General features: G+C 44.9%; 1 long non-coding RNA gene across 5 annotated transcripts in view; it reads right to left on the minus strand.

Moving 5' to 3' along the window:
* LOC139828794 (uncharacterized) overlaps window positions 1-17942 on the minus strand; it is a 79801-nt gene extending 61859 nt beyond the window's left edge. For 3 of the 5 annotated variants that reach the window (XR_011740776.1, XR_011740778.1, XR_011740774.1), the window contains exons 1-5: window positions 17865-17942; window positions 16894-17252; window positions 16225-16458; window positions 15037-15212; window positions 8784-8913 (exon numbers count right to left, since the gene is read on the minus strand). This is a non-coding gene — a long non-coding RNA (uncharacterized lncRNA). The remainder of the gene's footprint in view (window positions 1-8783; window positions 8914-15036; window positions 15213-16224; window positions 16459-16893; window positions 17253-17864) is intronic. The other 2 variants (XR_011740775.1, XR_011740777.1) reach the window with 2 other exon arrangements.
* Window positions 17943-18678: the final 736 nt, after the last annotated feature.

Genomic DNA, 18678 nt, shown 5'->3' on the forward strand with positions numbered 1-18678 from the left:
TTTCATGAGCTGCTCTCTGCTGTGTAGGGCCTGAGGCTGAATCAATCATTGCTACACTGGACCTTCACCTTTTCTGCAATTAGCTCAGCCTTGCTGGAACTGCACGGATGGCCTCGCCATTGGGAGGTATTTACACACATCATTAACCGGACCTCGGCTCTGAGGGGCTGGGTGATAGGAGCCACCGCTTTAGCCACTCTCACACTGCAGATGCAGACATTTCCCCTTCTCCTTGCCCTGTAAAGGTTTCTACCCCAGGGTGAATCTCAGTCATCAGCACAAGCAAAACATAAACCCTGGGCGTTCAAGAGGAGAAGGGAACAGGACACCTGAGCTTTGATCTGAGATGGTAGATGGGGCTAAAGGCATCCTCTGAGGAGGGATTTAGAAGAGACAAACTGCAAACACCCAAGAGCAATTTAATCTCCCAACCCACACAGCTCAGTCCAAGAGGTATTTACCGTTTTCAGAATTCCCTGGGAGAAGCAAACTGAGGAGAGTCACCAGGAAACGTGGTGATGGAGAAGGCATGACATACACAAGGGGCGAAGGCACGCACGGCCCCAAAGGCAGCAAAAATCTGTTTCAAAGGACTGTGAAATGTGGTGTTCTGTGTAAAGTTTTTGTAGTCCAAACCAAAACAGCTTTCATGGAGGAAAGCTGCTTTAGAAGTAAGAGATGACTCAAAGGATGACACGTCCTGAGTGCCTGCTGAGGAACTCCAAGGGGAACCCCATCCGAGGAGTTCTCTGCATACTGAACTGCGCTGAGCTGCTCTTGCAGCGCCGCCCATGCACAAGCACGCTCCATATCACAGGATAACCTTAAGGGGAATCGCTTTGAAAATTCGGAATTAGATGTTGCTATTAGACATCACAAGAGAAGAGATGCTGGCTTTTAATGTTGCTTCCACCCTAAGACAGGTTTGCACAAGTAGGAAGGAATGTCATGTTTGTTTGCATTACTCACTAGGAGAAAAGATATCAGGAGCATCCACTGATAACACATTTCTGCCTTTCATGGGCATGCATCAGCCTTCCCTGAACTTCACCGACAAAGCTACTGACAACACATACACAGCCTCTGACCAGCACTACTGCGTGATTAGTCACTAGACTGCAATACCTTCATCAAGTTTGTTTTCAGAGGAAGACATTAAAAATCTGAATTTCAGTGCAAGACACAAGCTGTGACAGTCGAGAACAACCAACTCTATATCACTACCTGGAAACTTCCCCTCTGCACAACTCCGTCCCACGCATGGTAACCTCCGCAGTGGCTACCCTATTGTTAACAGCCAGAAGCAGAGCATCATTCCAGAAGATAAATTCATGATCATTCCATAAAGATGGGACACAGTACCAATTTTAAATCCTGGCACTGGTTTCAAATGGATGACCTGCTGGCAGAGGACTCCGCGGTCACTGGGCAGTGCCCTTCTCCATAAATGCTCACAAAAGAAAGAAGGCTGAAACAAAGGTACCAATCGACTTAAAACCAAAGTATCCATGCATCCATTCATCTACATATTACACTAGAGGCAAAGCTGTGCCTTATTTGACAATGTCAGAAGAAGAAACTTAGCAGAAAAGGAAAGAGACTTAATCCTATGCCAAATTATCAGACCGCCAAGGAATAAAACCTTGTCACATATCATCCATGCACTACATACAGGCTTCACTGTTCTGTAGCTTCTTCCTTGGATCTCAAAGCAGTTTGCAAACATAAATGAATAAAACCTCTCACCTCCCATGAAGCAGGTAATTTGTTTTTATTAATACATAAATGATAGAGGAAATTAATTAAGGAATAGAAAGGGCAAGAGGCCCAAGATCACACAGCAAGAGCACTTTAATCACTACATTCTGGCCACTTAAAGACTACCACTTGCATGTTAATGCGTTCCTGCTCTCCTGTAAGCATTTGCAATGGACCATGCTTCCTCAGACTCCAGGACTCCTCCAGTCCCGGTCATCTTTGCAACTTTGCAACATCAGGCACACAGAGTTTTTCTTCACATTCACACCATCACACCTCTGTCCCCTGGTTTAATTATTATTTGTGCTGAATATAAATAGCAAAGGAGATGATCCTCAGATGAATAATGAAAAGGCAACAAGAGACAAAAAAAACTGCTCCAGTCAGCTACTATCCTACCTGCTTTATATTAAACACATCTTAGCACTGCGTCTCTGCATACCAGAGGAGGAAGGGTGAGTTTTAGGGCCATTGCACAATCTGAACTTCCCCAATGTATCACAGTTACAGAACCTCCTGTGCCAAATAACTTTGTGCTGATCCACAGTGGAAATTTACAGTGTTCAATAGCCCTTGAAATTTCTAATTTGTCCGTTCCCATAGAGGTGTGGTGCAGTGGGTGCATTTCTTGCCGTCGCACCGTGCACTGGCCATGGGATCAGGCACTTTCTGGAGCCTGACTGCACTCCCTGAAATTCCTGGTTCTGTTTTAATTATTAAGCAATGCATATCTGTCTGCTTCCCCATTTGCATCTGGCACTTTTAACGACAAGAAAATACATCCCTTTAAAATGCTAACCTAGTAAGAGATATTAGGAAAAGCGAATGCTATTACATGTGCAAATTTCAGAGTAATTAGTCACAGAGGCAGAAGCACAGACACAAGATTAGTTCTCAAGTCTCCCGTCTGATGATTAGTTCTCAAGTCTCTGCTCCCATCTGCTTCCCCACTGGAGCCAGCATTTTTGCGCTGACCCAGGAGGTGAGGGCTACGTTCAGCACCACCGTTACGTGTCGGACCGATTCCCAGAACCCACCACAGCAAGTCTGATGCTCTTCAGTCAACATCTCCTACAGCTTTGCAAGGCTCTGAACTGGGAACGGGCTGTCAGAGGGAGAGTGGCCGAGGGGCAGAACTCAGAACAGGTTTAAATACAAAGAAACAAGAGTTTTCTTTCTCCCTTTATCTGCAGTCAGTATAATCCCACTGAAGAAGATATCCACTGTGGATAAAATACTAAGTGCATGTAGAAAGAGAACATAAATAGCTAAATTCTGCGAAGATTTCTTCCCCTGACAGTGCTATTCTAGATGCATCACTGCATATTTACAGTGGAAGATGGAAATACTTCTGGCATTAAAGAGAGGGACATCCTTAATTTATCTCACATGTGGGAAGGTGCGCGTGGGAGGAGTGTGAGCAACTCGTAGGAATACATCCTATGTAGTTTAATAAAGAATAGTACACATTTCCCCTAGGATTATTTTTAATAAAGGTCAAAATTGTAATAGAAGATTATTCTTTGCAAAAGTTTAGAAAATAATAACTAATGGAAATAAATCTCATCCTGTGCTCCACTTGTAGGACTTTTGAGTACTGTGTATGTGTGTGTATATATATATATATAAAAAGATATTAAATTATTTAAAAATGGAATCCAACTTATTCTGCTTTTACAACACTCTTGAGCACTTACTGAAGCCTGCTTACTGATCCAAATACCTTTAGATTTTGGATTGTTCCCAGTTTTGGACAAATATGTGGCTACATTTGTGTTGTAGCAGTGAAAACCTGTGCCTGAACAGCCTCTGGACTGTGCCTCCATTCCTTGGAGGGGATGGGAGCTGGGGAGGACCCACCATCCGTGAGCATTCACACCCAGATCCCTACGAAAAGCCGGGTCTCCCACGAGAGTGAGGAGCCCTGTTTGTTGCAAATTTCCCAGGTCACTTTTACTGGCTATTCTTTCCCTGTCTATGCTACACCATGCTCTGCAGCCATGCAGACTGTACCTCGCCTGCACGGCACCAAAATCATCCATGTCCTCCATACCTGGAGCGTTTTGTCTGGGAGCTACTGCTCCAGTACCCGCTGCAACCAGCAACAGCCACCTGTACTGTGCAATGAAAGTGCCTGAGTCACCAACCTATTTGTAAAAATAAAAAACTAGTCTGGTTGTCAGTGTCAGAAGGGACTTTTGTTGTTATTGGTTAAAATCTCTCTCCGCAGCTCTATGGAGGCTTGCCCTGCCTGGGCTCTGGCTACCCAGCAACAACAGCCATCCCTGCATGGGTACTCCAACACTGACCCATGGCTTCGCGCAGCTCTGGAGGGCAGCTCAGCCCAGCCCTGCAAGCAAAGAAGAGGGGAGAGCAAGAGGGGAGAGCAAGAGGGGAGAGCAAGAGGGGAGAGCAAGAGGGGAGAGCAAGAGGGGAGAGCAAGAGGGGAGAGCAAGAGGGGAGAGCAAGAGGGGAGAGCAAGAGGGGAGAGCAAGAGGGGAGAGCAAGAGGGGATTTCCTGTTGGAAGGGACCTAGAATGATTATCTAGTCTAACTGCCTGATGACTCCAGTGTCCTGAGCCGGGCAGGCTCCCAGCCGGAGGGTGATGTGCAGAAACGCTGCCTTGTGCCCCAGGAGCTGCTCAAGCTCCTAGCAGGAAATTGCAGAGTAAAGGTGCCACACACAGGAGGTTCAGATCCAGCCCTGAACACAAGAGCTATAAATAGTTTATTTTCCTCTTGCTGATAATATATTAGCAAACCCGTTTTGTTGTTCGTAAATGTTCATGGAAGACCTAAAGATAGTCTGTTATTGTCAACAGAAAATGCAATTCAGTTCTCTAGAAATATCAGGAACAGAGGCTATGAAGAGTTTCTTTTCCCTGGTAATGCACTTTTTCATTATTGCCCTGGATTAAAATTAAATTGCTAACATAAGGACAAGCAGATGAAGCCATGGTTATGATAGTATAGAAAAATGTCAATACAATGCCTGTACACTGTATGCTCCCTCAGTATTTGAAGATTCTTATCTCTAGAATAATAAAAACTGAAATGCACTAAGAGGATCTCACGCTATTAAATGAAGCGATGCTGCACATTCTGCATCACTTCTGGGTGCTGTTGTCAGACAGGCAGTACATAACACTTTGAAAGGACATTTCAGGACCACTTTCAGGGTTTGCCCACACAGGGAGACATCGTAGTTATTGTTCAATAAGAGAAGAGGACTGTGTTCTTGTGCCTGCAAACACAATGGTAACATTGGCAAAATACTGATAAAAATGCTAAAATTGTGGAGCAGCCCTAATCCAACAAGCCCCTACCAAACCCCAGCTCATGGCATCGTTGTAGCCAGGACAACATGCTGTCAAATTTTTGGTGACACAAAAAATAGTGACTCAAGTCCTGAAGCACTTAGTAACATAATCATGACTTAGAGGGTCAAAGGAATTGTCCAATTTCCAATTCCATACAAGAACATAGAAGTAATTGAGAAAGAAACTGCTATTTCAGAAAAGGGCACATCCATGCATTCTTCCAAGATGCTTTATAAAGACAACCTTTGCTCTGAAAATATCTTTTCTCTTCCCAGCGTGGCAGAATGCTGAGGCGGAGGCTGCAGCCAAATGCCACTGAATTGAACTGAATCTCATTGCCTGACACGTTCCCACAACCCAAAAGCAGATGCTGACAGCTCCAGCTCCAACCTGGAAAAGTTCCTTTATAGACCCTATTTTTGCCAGGGTCAGTATTCTCCTTACTTTTCCATTTTAGTAATTCAATTTGCAAAATAAATATTTTCACATTTGTTTTAAAGTAGTTTTATCGCAAAGCCCTATATAAATACATAGGAACAGTGACTGACAGAAGAAGGTTACCAACAACAACCGCTTTGAACCAATTCACTGGGAAGCGCTTTTGATGGAAATGACGTATGCACCGATAATCTCATTTTTTTCTTAGCAACCATTTTTCCTGGGATTATTCCCAGGATTCTCCACATATGCACCTTCCCCATGAGACCACTGGTCAGTCCAGACACTTGGCAGTCCCTGAGAGAGAACTACCACGAGAGCAGGATTAAAGCACGTGAAGCTGCATGAAATCAGGCTCTCAAGTCTCTGAATTCAGTGCAAGAAGCCCCATATTGCACATGCCCAAACTGGCCCTGCAAGCCCTTAGGCTCTGTTGGGAGATCAGAAAAGAGACCAGAGCTTTGTTCTAGGCAAAGCATAAAGGGCTTCAGAAGTCCCATTACCAAAGGGCTCTGCAGGCACGGGCCAGAGTACAGCATTTTGTTATGTAGTCTCACCTTGTTGGAAACATGCTGTTGGCTTCTAAGGAAAAATAACAGGGATTTGGTTTATAGCTGTAAACTCAGTTCTTTCTTTACTTTCTGAGGCCCATGCTTCTATATTCGCACTTGAAAAATATTTATCTAAAATAATATGGACAAAAATATCACTGTTTGTTCTTGGAGTCTCAGGGGAACACAAAATGAAAAAATAATTCTGGACAATTTCTGCTCTTCCTGTACTGAAAAAAGTAAATGGAAGTATCAAAGTGACACCTCCATCAATTTAGAATTAAGGAATCGACTTTTCCTGTCTCGAGTCTGAACACTGCAAAAAAATTCTGACAACCCCAGTTTAGAAAACTGCCATAGGAAAAGCAGCTAATTCATTCTTCAATGCAGCCTTTTAGCGTTTAAGAAACAGTATATTATACCAACTAATATACCTACTGAATTTTACTCTATGTGATTCTTGTCTCACTTTTCACCTTTGTGCTTTCTCTAATTGAGCTTCTGTCCTTCATTATTCGTAAAACGGTGTCTCAGGGGATCCTCTGGTTCTCTTTATAAAAATGTAACAAGTGCACCCATGTCTTTATATTAACTTGTATTAATGGGTGTGCTTTAACTGCATAGCTAAATCATTTCAATATACTGGAGAGGACACACTGTATATAGAAAGCTTGTATAGTGTTTACACAGTCTTCCCACACATTCTGCCAGAACTGTATTGCTCCAAGTCCTCTGACATGCTAAACAAAACCAAATTTGAGCACCAACAAGGGCAAGCCTCTAGAACAGAAACACACAGTATGGAAATACAAGTGTTATTTACCATAAATCATATGGCTGAGATTCTTAAAAGAAGCTCCTTTCCTGTAGGATCTCGACGTTACTGAAAGGAGTCAACCCTCAGGATGCGATCCTCCCTGCAGGAGGGCTGAACATTAATGCTCCACAATTACGCTTTATGAGCCCTCACCATATGCCACATGCAGAACACATGTACTTTAGAAACCAAGGCTCCATCCTGCAGTCAGCTACAAGAAAGCTCAGACATATTCATGCAAGTCCTGACAAGTAAAGGAAAATAAAATTAATTATGTGACTTGGAATTTATGAGCTCAGGCATTTACATACTAATTACAATTAACAGTGTGTTTATCTACATCCCTATTCTTCACCTATGTGTTTGCCGTTTATATCAGTCATGCAAATGATATATTTAAAAAAGGAAGAACTAATTCAGTTCAGCTAGCAAAAGTCTTCTTTGGGATCAAACCAGAAAAAGAGCTGCACAGAACAGAAACCATCCTACACACGTGTGCCATAAACCGCCCTGATGCACTGGGGCTCCAGCACATCAGACCTCTGAGCACCCCAAGGTCTGGCCCTCAGCGCCCGCTCAGCCCAGCTGGAAATGCAAAGGCAGCAGCAGACTCGTGTTCTCAACACCGTCCATTTCCAAAAATATCCTCAGAGGGACACTCAGTCCCCAAGTGCCACCAGAAGCCATGTGGCATGTGCGTTACTGGCAAACGAAGGTGAAGAGATGCAATCACAGTGACAGACTATGGGGTTTTGCTGTGAAAAGTATACTGTTTACAGCTGCTGCTGCTGCTGAATTTTAAACTAACAATCAGGAACACAGCCTCTTCTCAAGCAAATAGTGAGAAAATACCCTCACATTAACTTTCTGCTCCCCCGTGGCAGATCTACAAGGAACTCACCACAGTTAGGAATGCAGCACGCAGGTTGTGCCGGTGCACATGGCTGGTAGAAAAGGACTTTGTGCCACATCAGAGCTGGCACTGGTGTTCACAGCTCCACGTGCTGCACTTGAATGTCCTTTCTGAGACACGTTTCTAGGGGTTTTTCCTTGGGTTGCACTGATATTCCCCCTGCAAAGGAGCGTTTTCTTTCAAAGATCAGTTCTTGGCACGTTTTGGCACTCAACCTATGCATGGCACATCCAGTGAAGCTGTATTATACATTACACTAGCACTGTAAGGAAAGTGGGATGTGTATGTATATATATATATATATATATTTATATTTTATATATACACATACATGACCATTGTGTTGTTTTTCCTGAAGTCCGTCAGATCACTACATTATAACAGAGAGGCTATTACAGACAGGTTTAGTTAGCTGTGCATCATTTCACACCTTCATTACAATCTTTACCGGGAAAATGGATTGCTTTCGAGCCTCTCTCCATTCTCATTAAACTTTCACTCTTGTGAGGTGTCAGAATTGTAAAATACCTAATAGAGCCAGTTAATTATAACACTGCTCACTGCTTTAGCCTTTTCAGTTTCCCACATTTCCACCAACTAAAGCAGCCAAGCTCCCTCCTAGGGTTAGTGAGACCAAAACTAACAAGAGAGACCAAGGGGTGGCCAGCAAACAGGCCAACATGTTCCACAGGTCCTGGGAAAGCATCAGAAAGCTTTCCACAGCAGGAGACAGCATTTCTTAGAAGGTGGAATGGGAAGCCCATGCTCGTGCAAGGGCAAGAGATGGAGGTGCAGCATGGTTTTTAACTTCCTTTGCTAACAGTGCTAACTAAAAGTCAGACACTATAAGCCTTATTCAGGAAGCTGTCCGTGGAGTTGCTCAGGGTAATTTGTCAGAACAAGAATTGGCAGAAATTAGCCTGAAATCACATAAACAACTTTGATTTCTGCTTTGAGATACAAGTTGCCAGATAGCTGGGAGTTACCTCATTCCCTGAGCAGCGTCACGTTCTTGCATGGATGGCGAGACCCACAAAACCGTGGGCTGATGGCAGCTCCCAGGGATCAGACACCGCAAGTCTTCTCCTTGTCCAACGGGACCACTTCCACTCCCTTCTGCAGATGGGGAAAAAGCAAGGCTTTAGATGGACTCTTTGACACTTATGCAAAGCAAACTGCTCCCCTGCCCCTTGATTTGTCGGTAATACAGTACTTCGGGGGTGACGTGAAGCTTTCTGAAGTCTCTTAACAGCACATCCAACTGTGGTGATGGGGAAGCCTGACATTTCTTCAACCACTGCTTCACAGCTGGATGAAATACTTCTGACCACTCCATCCTGACAGATCCACCCTAACCAGCTCCCACTGAGCTCCTCGAACAAATCTTGACTTAAAGTTTCCCCTAGCAGCAAACCCACCAGGATGCAAAGGAAGATCTTCTGAGGATAAATTACCCTCCTACGTTGCCGGCGTGACATGCGCCTACACAAAGGACACTACTCGTTTTAGCTCTTTTCTCTTATTACAAAAACAAAGCAACTAAGGATTGCCCAAGTCACACCCTGCTGTACAAATGAATATTTCATTTTTAACAGCAAATAATTTTCAATGTATTTATGAAGAAAGCATCCTTTCCGTAGAGGAACACCGTGTTCTGGCAGAGACATCCCAAACACAACTGAGAAAGCCATCTCCCTGATGAGGGATCAGAAGATCAAAGTTGTGTTTTATTAGTTGTATAAAAAGTATCTTTAGCTCTCAGTTGAAAGGGAAAATTTGCATTTAAATAGAAAGATTAATAACTGTAATACACAGAGCCCACACTGAATAATTTTTTGTAACGGAAAATAATTCATATTGTTTTATATAAATTGTGCACCTTAAGTCAAGCTACAAAAAAATTATAATCGTAATATTTTATGGAACAATTTTAATATAATACAGCTTTGTTATGTTATTATTCTCCATTGTAAATAATGCATGGAGCTTTGGGAAAGCCTGGATTTAAAATACTTCTGTCTGAAAATTCAATAGGGTGTGTGATTTTTGGTGTGTTTACACTGCGCATGAGTTTCACTTATTAAAACAGAACAAAAACATCAATCAGAAGGGTAGGAAGGAACCATCCCTCCCACTGCAGGGACAGACCAGGAGGTGACACCTATGGAGAGCTTACTGAATCTTTTGGCAAGAAACCTTTTTTTTCTCTAGAACACACAGATCTGGATTCACACGAGTATTTTGAAATGCTGTTGAGTTGTTTTGATCAGGTCAAAAAACCTGATCTTTAAACTAAAAAAATTACGTTCTGACATTCTTTTAGCATTGAGGGCCAGGTTTTTAATGATTTTTCACTTACAACTACATTTTTAAAAACTGACTCCACGCCACAGGAAAACAGCCTCCCTTTTCCATTTCATTCTAACCAAGCCTTTAAAAAAAATAATAAAATATTGATGTTTCAGAGAAAACTTCCATAAAAATCCCTTCAGATCAGCCTAAAGCATTTCCTTTCTTGTCTGTGTGTGATTTGCTCCAGCACATGAGTTATGTGCCCAGCGCTGAGCGGGCCAGGGGGAGCAGAGGCTTCTCTCTCCGCATTATCCCCCGGCGGGTCTCCTGGAGCTGCCCCAGCAGGGCTGCGCTACCTCGGGGGCTTGCAGGGTTGCAAATTCTTCCTGCTCCATCCCTCTGGGCTGCCAGTCTGCTCCCTGCCGCCCACCCCGCTTGTCTCCAGCCTGACACAAGGGATGGAGGGGGAAGGCGTCAGGGAAGGCTGAGCTGCTGCATTTTTCCACCTTGTGTACTGGGAAAGAGGACAGTGCAGCCCAGGGGCTGCAGCGACTGCTTTAGACAGCTCTGCTATTGCTTTTTGACTGCTGGAAGATGACAATTCCTTTGCTTTCCTCTCCCGGACTAATGCCCTACCCGGACAGAGCCCTAACACACTCAGTGCATTTACTTTGCTTAGGGTGTAGCTTCTGTTAATCCATCCCATGGCTGGTTTGCTAACGCCAGGCAGTGCCACAGGTACAGAAAACACGGCAGTTGCCTCCGCTCCCGATGAGGAAATCGGCAGCTGCTGGAAGCAGCACAAGCTCCTGCATGCAAAGGGAAAGGAGCGATTTCTTTGCTGGCCTCATTGCGAGATGCAAAATCTATTTGTTGCTGCAGCATGAGCACAGAGCTGGGAACTTGCAGTGTTTAATTTATCACTTCCTCATATATTTCAGTCCTTGCCAGAAAAACCTTTTGATTAGAGAAGGATCAGGAGGGAGTTGCTCGGAATTCCCCCAGTACCACACGGATAATAGAAGAAAGCAAAACCCCTCACTCTGCTTGGAGGCACCGGCACCGCTAATTACCCTCCCAAAATTCAGCTCAGGTTCCTCTCACTGCTCGTTTCATCTCTGTCACTCTTGCTGCCTTCCATTTCATCCTGCAAGCAACAGACACAATCAAGGAAGTTTGGAAGGGCCATTGCTGGCGTGCAGCAGAGAGCTCAGCGCTCCTTGAAACGAGGGCTCAACAGCAGACAATCAGGAAAAGATGCACAGATGCTCAAAAACACAACGTGTGTCCATTAGGGAGCCCAGCTCTCTCTTTAGGCTCTGATGCATCTGGACTTCAGAGGCTGCGGGCTTTTCTGTTGCTGTGATATGTGCTACTTGCCAGCAGCAGCGCTGGGTTTTTAGGTTGGATGCTGGTGCAGGGATTGAGATGTTTATTGTCACCTTTCTCCTCTCAGCCCCAGTGCCATCATGAGCCTAGAGCCCACAGCCTGGGCATCACCGTCAGGGACACATTGCCAAGGCTGGCAGCTCCTGGGGAATCCCAATCCATCACTGTAATTACAGAGCCAGCACAAACCAAAGGTGTGCGGGGAACCACATCACTTTGTGAAATTCTGTACAGATACAGATGCATCAAAAATCTAATTTAAAAGTCCCTTTTAAGAGTCACAGTGAAAACACAAAGCCCTTGACAACACCTGGAGCAGAGCACACAGCAGCTAATGAAGATGAGCCCCAACACCAGCTCACCTGGAATGCAGGTAAGATTTGGGTGATCAAAATGCTGACCTGCTGGTATGGGCTGGGCTCCTCCTGGCCCCCTCTGCTCCCTTCGGTTTGGGAGCTCAGACACTCGGGGAGACACAAAAGGACGTCAGGAGCTCACAGGCAGCCCTTGGAATTTGTTTAAGTAGGTGATTTGCCTCAGGAAATTTGTGCCAGATGAGAGGAATGGCAGCAGATCCCCGTGGCATGAAGGGCTGCTGGACAGCTGTACAGCAGCTGGCTTGATGTGCAGACACATCTGGAATTACAGCTTTCCTCACCTGCCTCGGGACCTAACAGCACAAGATAGTACAAGCTGCAGTATATATCCCTTTTTTCCTAAAATAAATAAATAAAGACCACAACCACCACAAAACCTCAAAAGACAAACAAACAAAACCAAACCAACCAAACCAAACCAACAAACAAAATAAATTTTCAAGTAGGAACCTTCCCCTTGCCAGAAAAGGCTCTTGGAACACCTCTGCTGCAGCAGGGTTGGTTTAGGGACCACATGGTCAGTACTGGGAGCTGAGAGGCTGAGCTAAGCTGAAAGACAAGTCTCCCATGTATAGGAAGGGCTTGAGCCAGTCCCTTCCTCCTGAGAGGTGATGCAGCTTTCAGGGTTTCACAGGAGCTTGCTAGCGAGAGGCAGGGTGACAAGCTGTGGCAGGGAGCTGCCCAGGGCAGAGGCCATAGATAGGTGACTTCTGCTCCAGGGACAATCCCAGCCTGGGACTGGCAAGGATGAGAAGCAGCTGGTTTAAACCTCAGTTCTTACAGCAAGATCTTAACATGCTGCCACTTGCACGTGGTTCTCCTGCAACACAGATGGGGCTTTGAAAGTCCACAAGCATGGATATACAGGTGCTGCTGAAAACTTTCCATCTTCCACAGCTGCAGAGTCAATCCCTCTGGCAGCAGGACCAAGTTATCTATCAGGGACTGTCTATCTGCAGCAATTTAATTATTTACCCTCAGATTTAATACCAGATTTCAAAAGCTAAACTGTGTCCATTGAAGTGGTATGGGGAACTTATTTGAAGCCATAAATGGACTTGACAGTCTGGAATCAGTCATTTGAATTTTGTTCAGGGCAAAATATCTTCACTCTTTTTTGCTTTCTGCTGTGAATGCAAATCAAAGCACTCCTCCAAAACAGCACAGGAGAAACACAGTCAGTTTGGGAGCAGAAACACCCACATTTAAGACCAGCAAGACCACTTCCAGGTCCAGGAGTTTCTGCCAGGCTCTTCAAAGACTTTGGTCCTGTGGGATGCTTTTAGTGTCTAGAACTTTGTCAGCAAAAGGAACAAGAAAGGGGAAAGGGACTTGGCGGTCCTGGGGACAGCAGGGTGACCATGAGCCAGCACTGGGCCCTTGTGGCCAGGAAGGCCAATGGTACCTGGGGTGGGTTAGAAGGGGGTGGTCAGTAGGTCAGAGAGGTTCTCCTGCCCCTCTGCTCTGCCCTGGGGAGACCACACCTGGAATATTGTGTCCAGTTGTGGCCCCTCAGTTCCAGAAGGACAGGGAACTGCTGGAGAGAGTCCAGCGCAGCCACCAAGATGCTGAAGGGAGTGGAGCATCTCCCGTGTGAGGAAAGGCTGAGGGAGCTGGGGCTCTGGAGCTGGAGAAGAGGAGACTGAGGGGTGACCTCATTAATGTTTATAAATATATAAAGGGTGAGTGTCAGGAGGATGGAGCCAGGCTCTTCTCGGTGACAACCAGTGATAGGACAAGGGGCAATGGGTGCAAACTGGAACACAGGAGGTTCCACTTAAATTTGAGAAGAAACTTGTTCCTGGTGAGGGTGACGGAGCACTAGAACAGGCTGCCCAGGGAGGTTGTGGAGTCTCCTTCTCTGCAGACATTCAAACCCACCTGGACACCTTCCTGTGGAACCTCAGCTGGGTGTTCCTGCTCCATGGGGGATTGCACTGGATGAGCTTTCCAGGTCCCTTCCCATCCCTGACATTCTGGGATTCTCTGAAATGTCTGAGAAAATCCCCCAGACCTGGGCACTTTAGGTTTCCTAAACCATGGGACTGCTTTATCCTCTCTCTTTGATGAGGCTCAGATAAGAAGGGATTTGAGATGTTGGAGGCTGAACTTCCAAAAGATGGATCTGAAAACAGAAGGAGAGTTCTGCTGCCCACAGCCACCTGACACCTCTGCACATATGAAAGAGCAACCCTTCCTTCAGCAACTGTCGCACCTTCACGCAGCTTTGCAGGAATTCATGGCCTACTCACCTGTTTTCCGTTATTGAGAGGGCAAAGATTGATCAAATCTTTTCTATTTAAAACAGCAATAAAAGCAAAAAACCTGTTTTGCAAGGCTCATTTTCTCGCACACAATGTCAGTTAGCTTTACAACATGTCATATATTCCTTAGCTACTCATTGTTACTTCTGGAGCTTCTGAATGCAAATATTTCCTGTCAAGGAGAAGGATTAAACCACATGATTTGTTATCTCAGTTATACATTCACATATCACATATCCAAAGTTAACAAGTGACTCTCTTGTGTAAAGCAGTTTTCTACTTCCCGTGCATCCAAAATAACAGCTATGAAAATACTTGTCTATTATACAGTAAGATAGCTTGCTGCTTTTATTTTTCTGACCACATGTGTATTGTACAAGCAGAAGACAGAGTCTTTTATGTTCTCATCCTGCTGTCTGGAAATCTCATTCTGCAATCTCTCCTTTTTCATTGCCATTTTCAGCTGTTTAATGAAGCGACACATGGTTATGAGATGCCCCTGTTATTTCTTTTGCACAGCCTCTATCGTTTTCAATCTTAGAACTATTGAATAAATGGAAATACAGTACCAGCTCTGTTTTGCACTTCCTGAACAAAACTCCCATTGGAGGCAATGAGAAATGTGGGTAAGGTAGACAGTACAGTTTTGTCTCTTTTTCCCCCACATTGCCTGTGTGGAAGAACATAAAACGAACATATTCACTGTTCATAGGCCTTGTCTGATTTTTAGCCAAGAGGTGTTTCCTAAATGAGTGATCTATGTTCATACTCCACCACGGTCACTCCTTTACCTAGTTGTCTTCCTGTTTTAAACCTCACACCAATGCCAGCAAAAATCCAAGCTATAAATATGCCACGTTCCTCTGCGCACTGGTGGGGATCTGCCCCAAAATCTGCACAGAAAGCTGATTTCTCACCGTCTCCAGCTCAGAGGTGCATCACTGACCTCTTCTTTCCGTATAGCCATCTCAAATGACAGGAACAATCAGGCTTCAACACTGAAGGTCAGTCACATCAACCTTGTCCATTTTCTGCTTGCGTACCAGCTCACATACATCCTTCCGCTCGCCAGGATCGCGCTCAGCCCACCAGTCTGCAAGAGCATACATTAGACAGAATTTTAATGATTTGAACTTGTGCTGAACTTCCTCTTTTAGCTGCTGTTTTAGTGATTTGTTGACTCTCCAAGGCTCATTCAGGACTTTTTTTTCAGCCTTGACAGAGTAGATAGAGTAGACATGGATTTTATGTGCCAACTCTTTTGTATTTTTGGCACTCCACTCACCACATAGCAGGTCAGTGAAATACAAGTTCAAGCAACAGAGGATGCCTCCCACCTATATCTGTGGTGTCTCAAAGTCGCCTAAACTAATCTCTCCCTCTCTTTCCCATTAGCAGTGATGCTAAGTTGGATGCAACGGCTGAGGATGCTTTAGCAGCCACACAGAATCTTAATAAGATCTACTCACATTGATATTGTGCATTTCAGGCCGGCTGGCTCAGTTTCCTTAGACACAGCCTCACAAAAGGAGCTGAATACACTGGTTTATTTTTGTGGGTTTTTTAATTATTTTAGCATTGTCTCCGATTTCTGTATCAGCCATCTGCGAAGTGTGGCAGGATGTGTGTAATCTTCTATGGCACATGTTGTACTTTCTCCATCATTATCAGATGGGAGAGAAAACCAAAGTTAAGGGAGATTAAGGTCAGCGTACTCTCAGCATCCAATCGCTGTATAATCCACTGCGTTATCACTAGGAAAGATTATCAGCCTTGATAGGACCCATTCTTTGAGCCATTCAGCTCTGTTGAGGCCCGCTTCTCTCGCAGAATGGTATTTCTGCTCCAACTGAACAGAGAAATTATACATAAATTTTCCACTGTATCCCACTAATGTGCAGCAAGTGACTGTCTTTGTGCAGGGAGCAGGAACGGCATCTCACAGCTGTGCTCTGCGCCGCCCTGGGCCAGAGCAGAAAGGATGCTAACACAGCTACGCTGGAGAGCCAGGACTGCCTGCCAAAGCCTTCACCCCAGCAATGGGGAGCAGAATCAATCATTCAAACACCATGGGGATGAAGGCAGAGAGAACAAGCTGCACTCACCAAGGAGCTTCCTCCTGGCCAGGAAGGTGTGCTGGGCAGGATCAGGCCTCCAGGGGCAGAAGTCACACACTGTTTTTTGCAAAGGGCTCACAGGTGTGATTTTGTTGATGTTAAATGGTCCAAAGAATTATTTGGGGTGGGTGAAGCACAAAGTGCAGCGTGCCTGGGACAAGAGTGACTCCATGCCCTGCCTCCCTTCTCCCGGCAGGAATGTGTGACAGCTCAAAAAATGCCCTGAAACCAAGATAATTAATGCATTATCTCCTACTGCATCATCTCTCTCTGACAGAAATATAGCTCAATAGACACGCTTCATCTACCAAAGTTCGGTAAGCTGGGCCACATGCTGCTTCTGAGCATCACTTTGTTTAACCAGTTAATGGTCTTTGAGTGTGTCTGTGTGCCAAGTGGAGAGCAGGGGCAGGATCAAGCGGACACTGGGCTCTGCCACACTTTCCATGGGTTAAATGCACCCCAAGAAAGAGTGGGAGGACAGCAATACCTACACACAACTGTAGCCCCACTGTGAAACATGCAAACAATCCATTAGAATGACCAAGCTCCAAGAGTAACCAGCACACCCCAGATTTCAGGACAATTTCCCCCTGTTTGCAATTAGTGTGCGAATGTAGAAGCGTTTTCAAATCACTTTAATTTGCGGTTCCTTACCCACTCTCCCAACATGTTAATGACTGTTGCTCCTCCAGAAGTCGTCTCTTAGCAACAAAAAGGCTCCTTAGCTTGGAGGACTCCCTCGATCACTTGATGCTGGGGGTTCATATCCGGTGCGAAAGGAAGATGGAAGAACAAACACTGACCTTGGACAGGCAGTATTCAGCTCCAGGAAACTCACTGTCATTTATCACATTGTGAGCAAGTGAATGGGGGATCTTCTGCTCAGTGCTGGGAAGGGACAGACAAACAGGCATCGTCTGGTTCCCACAGGAAGATCCACAGTGTGCACCAGGAGCTGATGTCTCATTACAAGCCTCAGCTGCAGAATCTGCTCCTGACAAATTCCTGCAGGCCTGCAACACGAGATGTGGCAGAAAAATGCTAAAGAATGACTTGCCATTTGGCTAAATATACAGAAACAGCACCTCATTTTGTTCATGGGGCTTTTCAACCATTTGCAAGCTACCTGTGTTGCACCAACCCCTTTCATAGTCCAGATTTTACAGTTGCTTTCCATGGATTTCCACTTATTTCTTCTTTTCAATCACTTGAGATTGAAGTCCTTATCTTCTGTCCCTATTCAGTCCCTGCCTGAAAGGGCATTTGTGTGGATACACATAGGGCACAAATGCAAACCCCAAAGCAAATAGATCTGGGGCTGAGAAAATGAGCAATCAAGACTAATACTGCAGAAGGTATCAAAACAACAATTTCAGCAACCTGTGTGCAAACGTGGAAAAAAATGGAAAATATTTCCACTGTGGGAAAACACGAGGCAAGTAGCCCAAACACACCAAAACCCTTCATTTTAAAAAGTCAAGATATTTCATATCTCCCAAATGAAGTTTGCGGTTTTTTCTCTTCAAAACATTTTTGATGTGTAATTCAGTTTTAAAAAGAAGAAAGCAAAGATTTTTGGGTTGTTGTTTTGGTGTGGTGGTTTTGTTTGTAAAGGGTCAGCTCACCTACAAAGTAGCCATGGCATCCTTCTGTTTGATTCAGAAATTGCAACCATAGGCTCCTCTTTGAGAAATAAGGATTACTGCGGAGAGATGGAATCCACGCTAACAAAATTGGGCAAGAAGAAGTCAATAGCCTATTGAGGGGGGCATTTAACTAAGCTCACAGGGGATGGATAGCAAAGCCCACAAGCAAGGAGGAGTGAGAGGGGAGGAAACACACATGCCCAGGGGAAGGGGGAGACCCGGAGTGGGAACTGCTACAACTTAAGCTTCTAAGTTGTATTAAAATCAATTAAAACCACACATAACATTTTGCTGCATTTCTTTCCTGAGCGACAAGTGACCATAACTGTCATGAGGAAGGCAAACGAGTACAACAGGAGGGGAGGCAGGCAGGGAAGTGATGTAAAACAGACACTTTCCCCAGCAACAGAGTCCAGTTCTCACCACGGTCCTGGAAAAGCTCCGCTCTCTGCTTTAGGGTTTCCTGAAAGATAAGAGAACATTGCTAAGCCCATAAAACACATCACATCTCTGCTGACAAAGCTGAAAAGCAGCAGCCAAGGCTGAGAGGTGCTCAGAGCCCACATGGGAACAGGATCTGGGTGAGCACCAGCATGGTTTCCAGGACAGGTTTGTCCTGAGTCATTCCCTAGCAGAGGGGAGCCAACCCCCACCCAAGTGAGCAGCACGTTTGCTCCAGTGTGCGAAACCTTCCTGGTGCCTCATCAGCTTTGCAGTGAGGGGAAGGTCTTCATTCTGATGTACTTTTAATTTTTTGCTTATAGCTTTAGTATTGCTGTATCATATATAACTG

Source organism: Patagioenas fasciata, chromosome 10 (genome assembly GCF_037038585.1).
Source record: "Patagioenas fasciata isolate bPatFas1 chromosome 10, bPatFas1.hap1, whole genome shotgun sequence".
Taxonomy (NCBI): Eukaryota; Metazoa; Chordata; class Aves; order Columbiformes; family Columbidae; genus Patagioenas; species Patagioenas fasciata.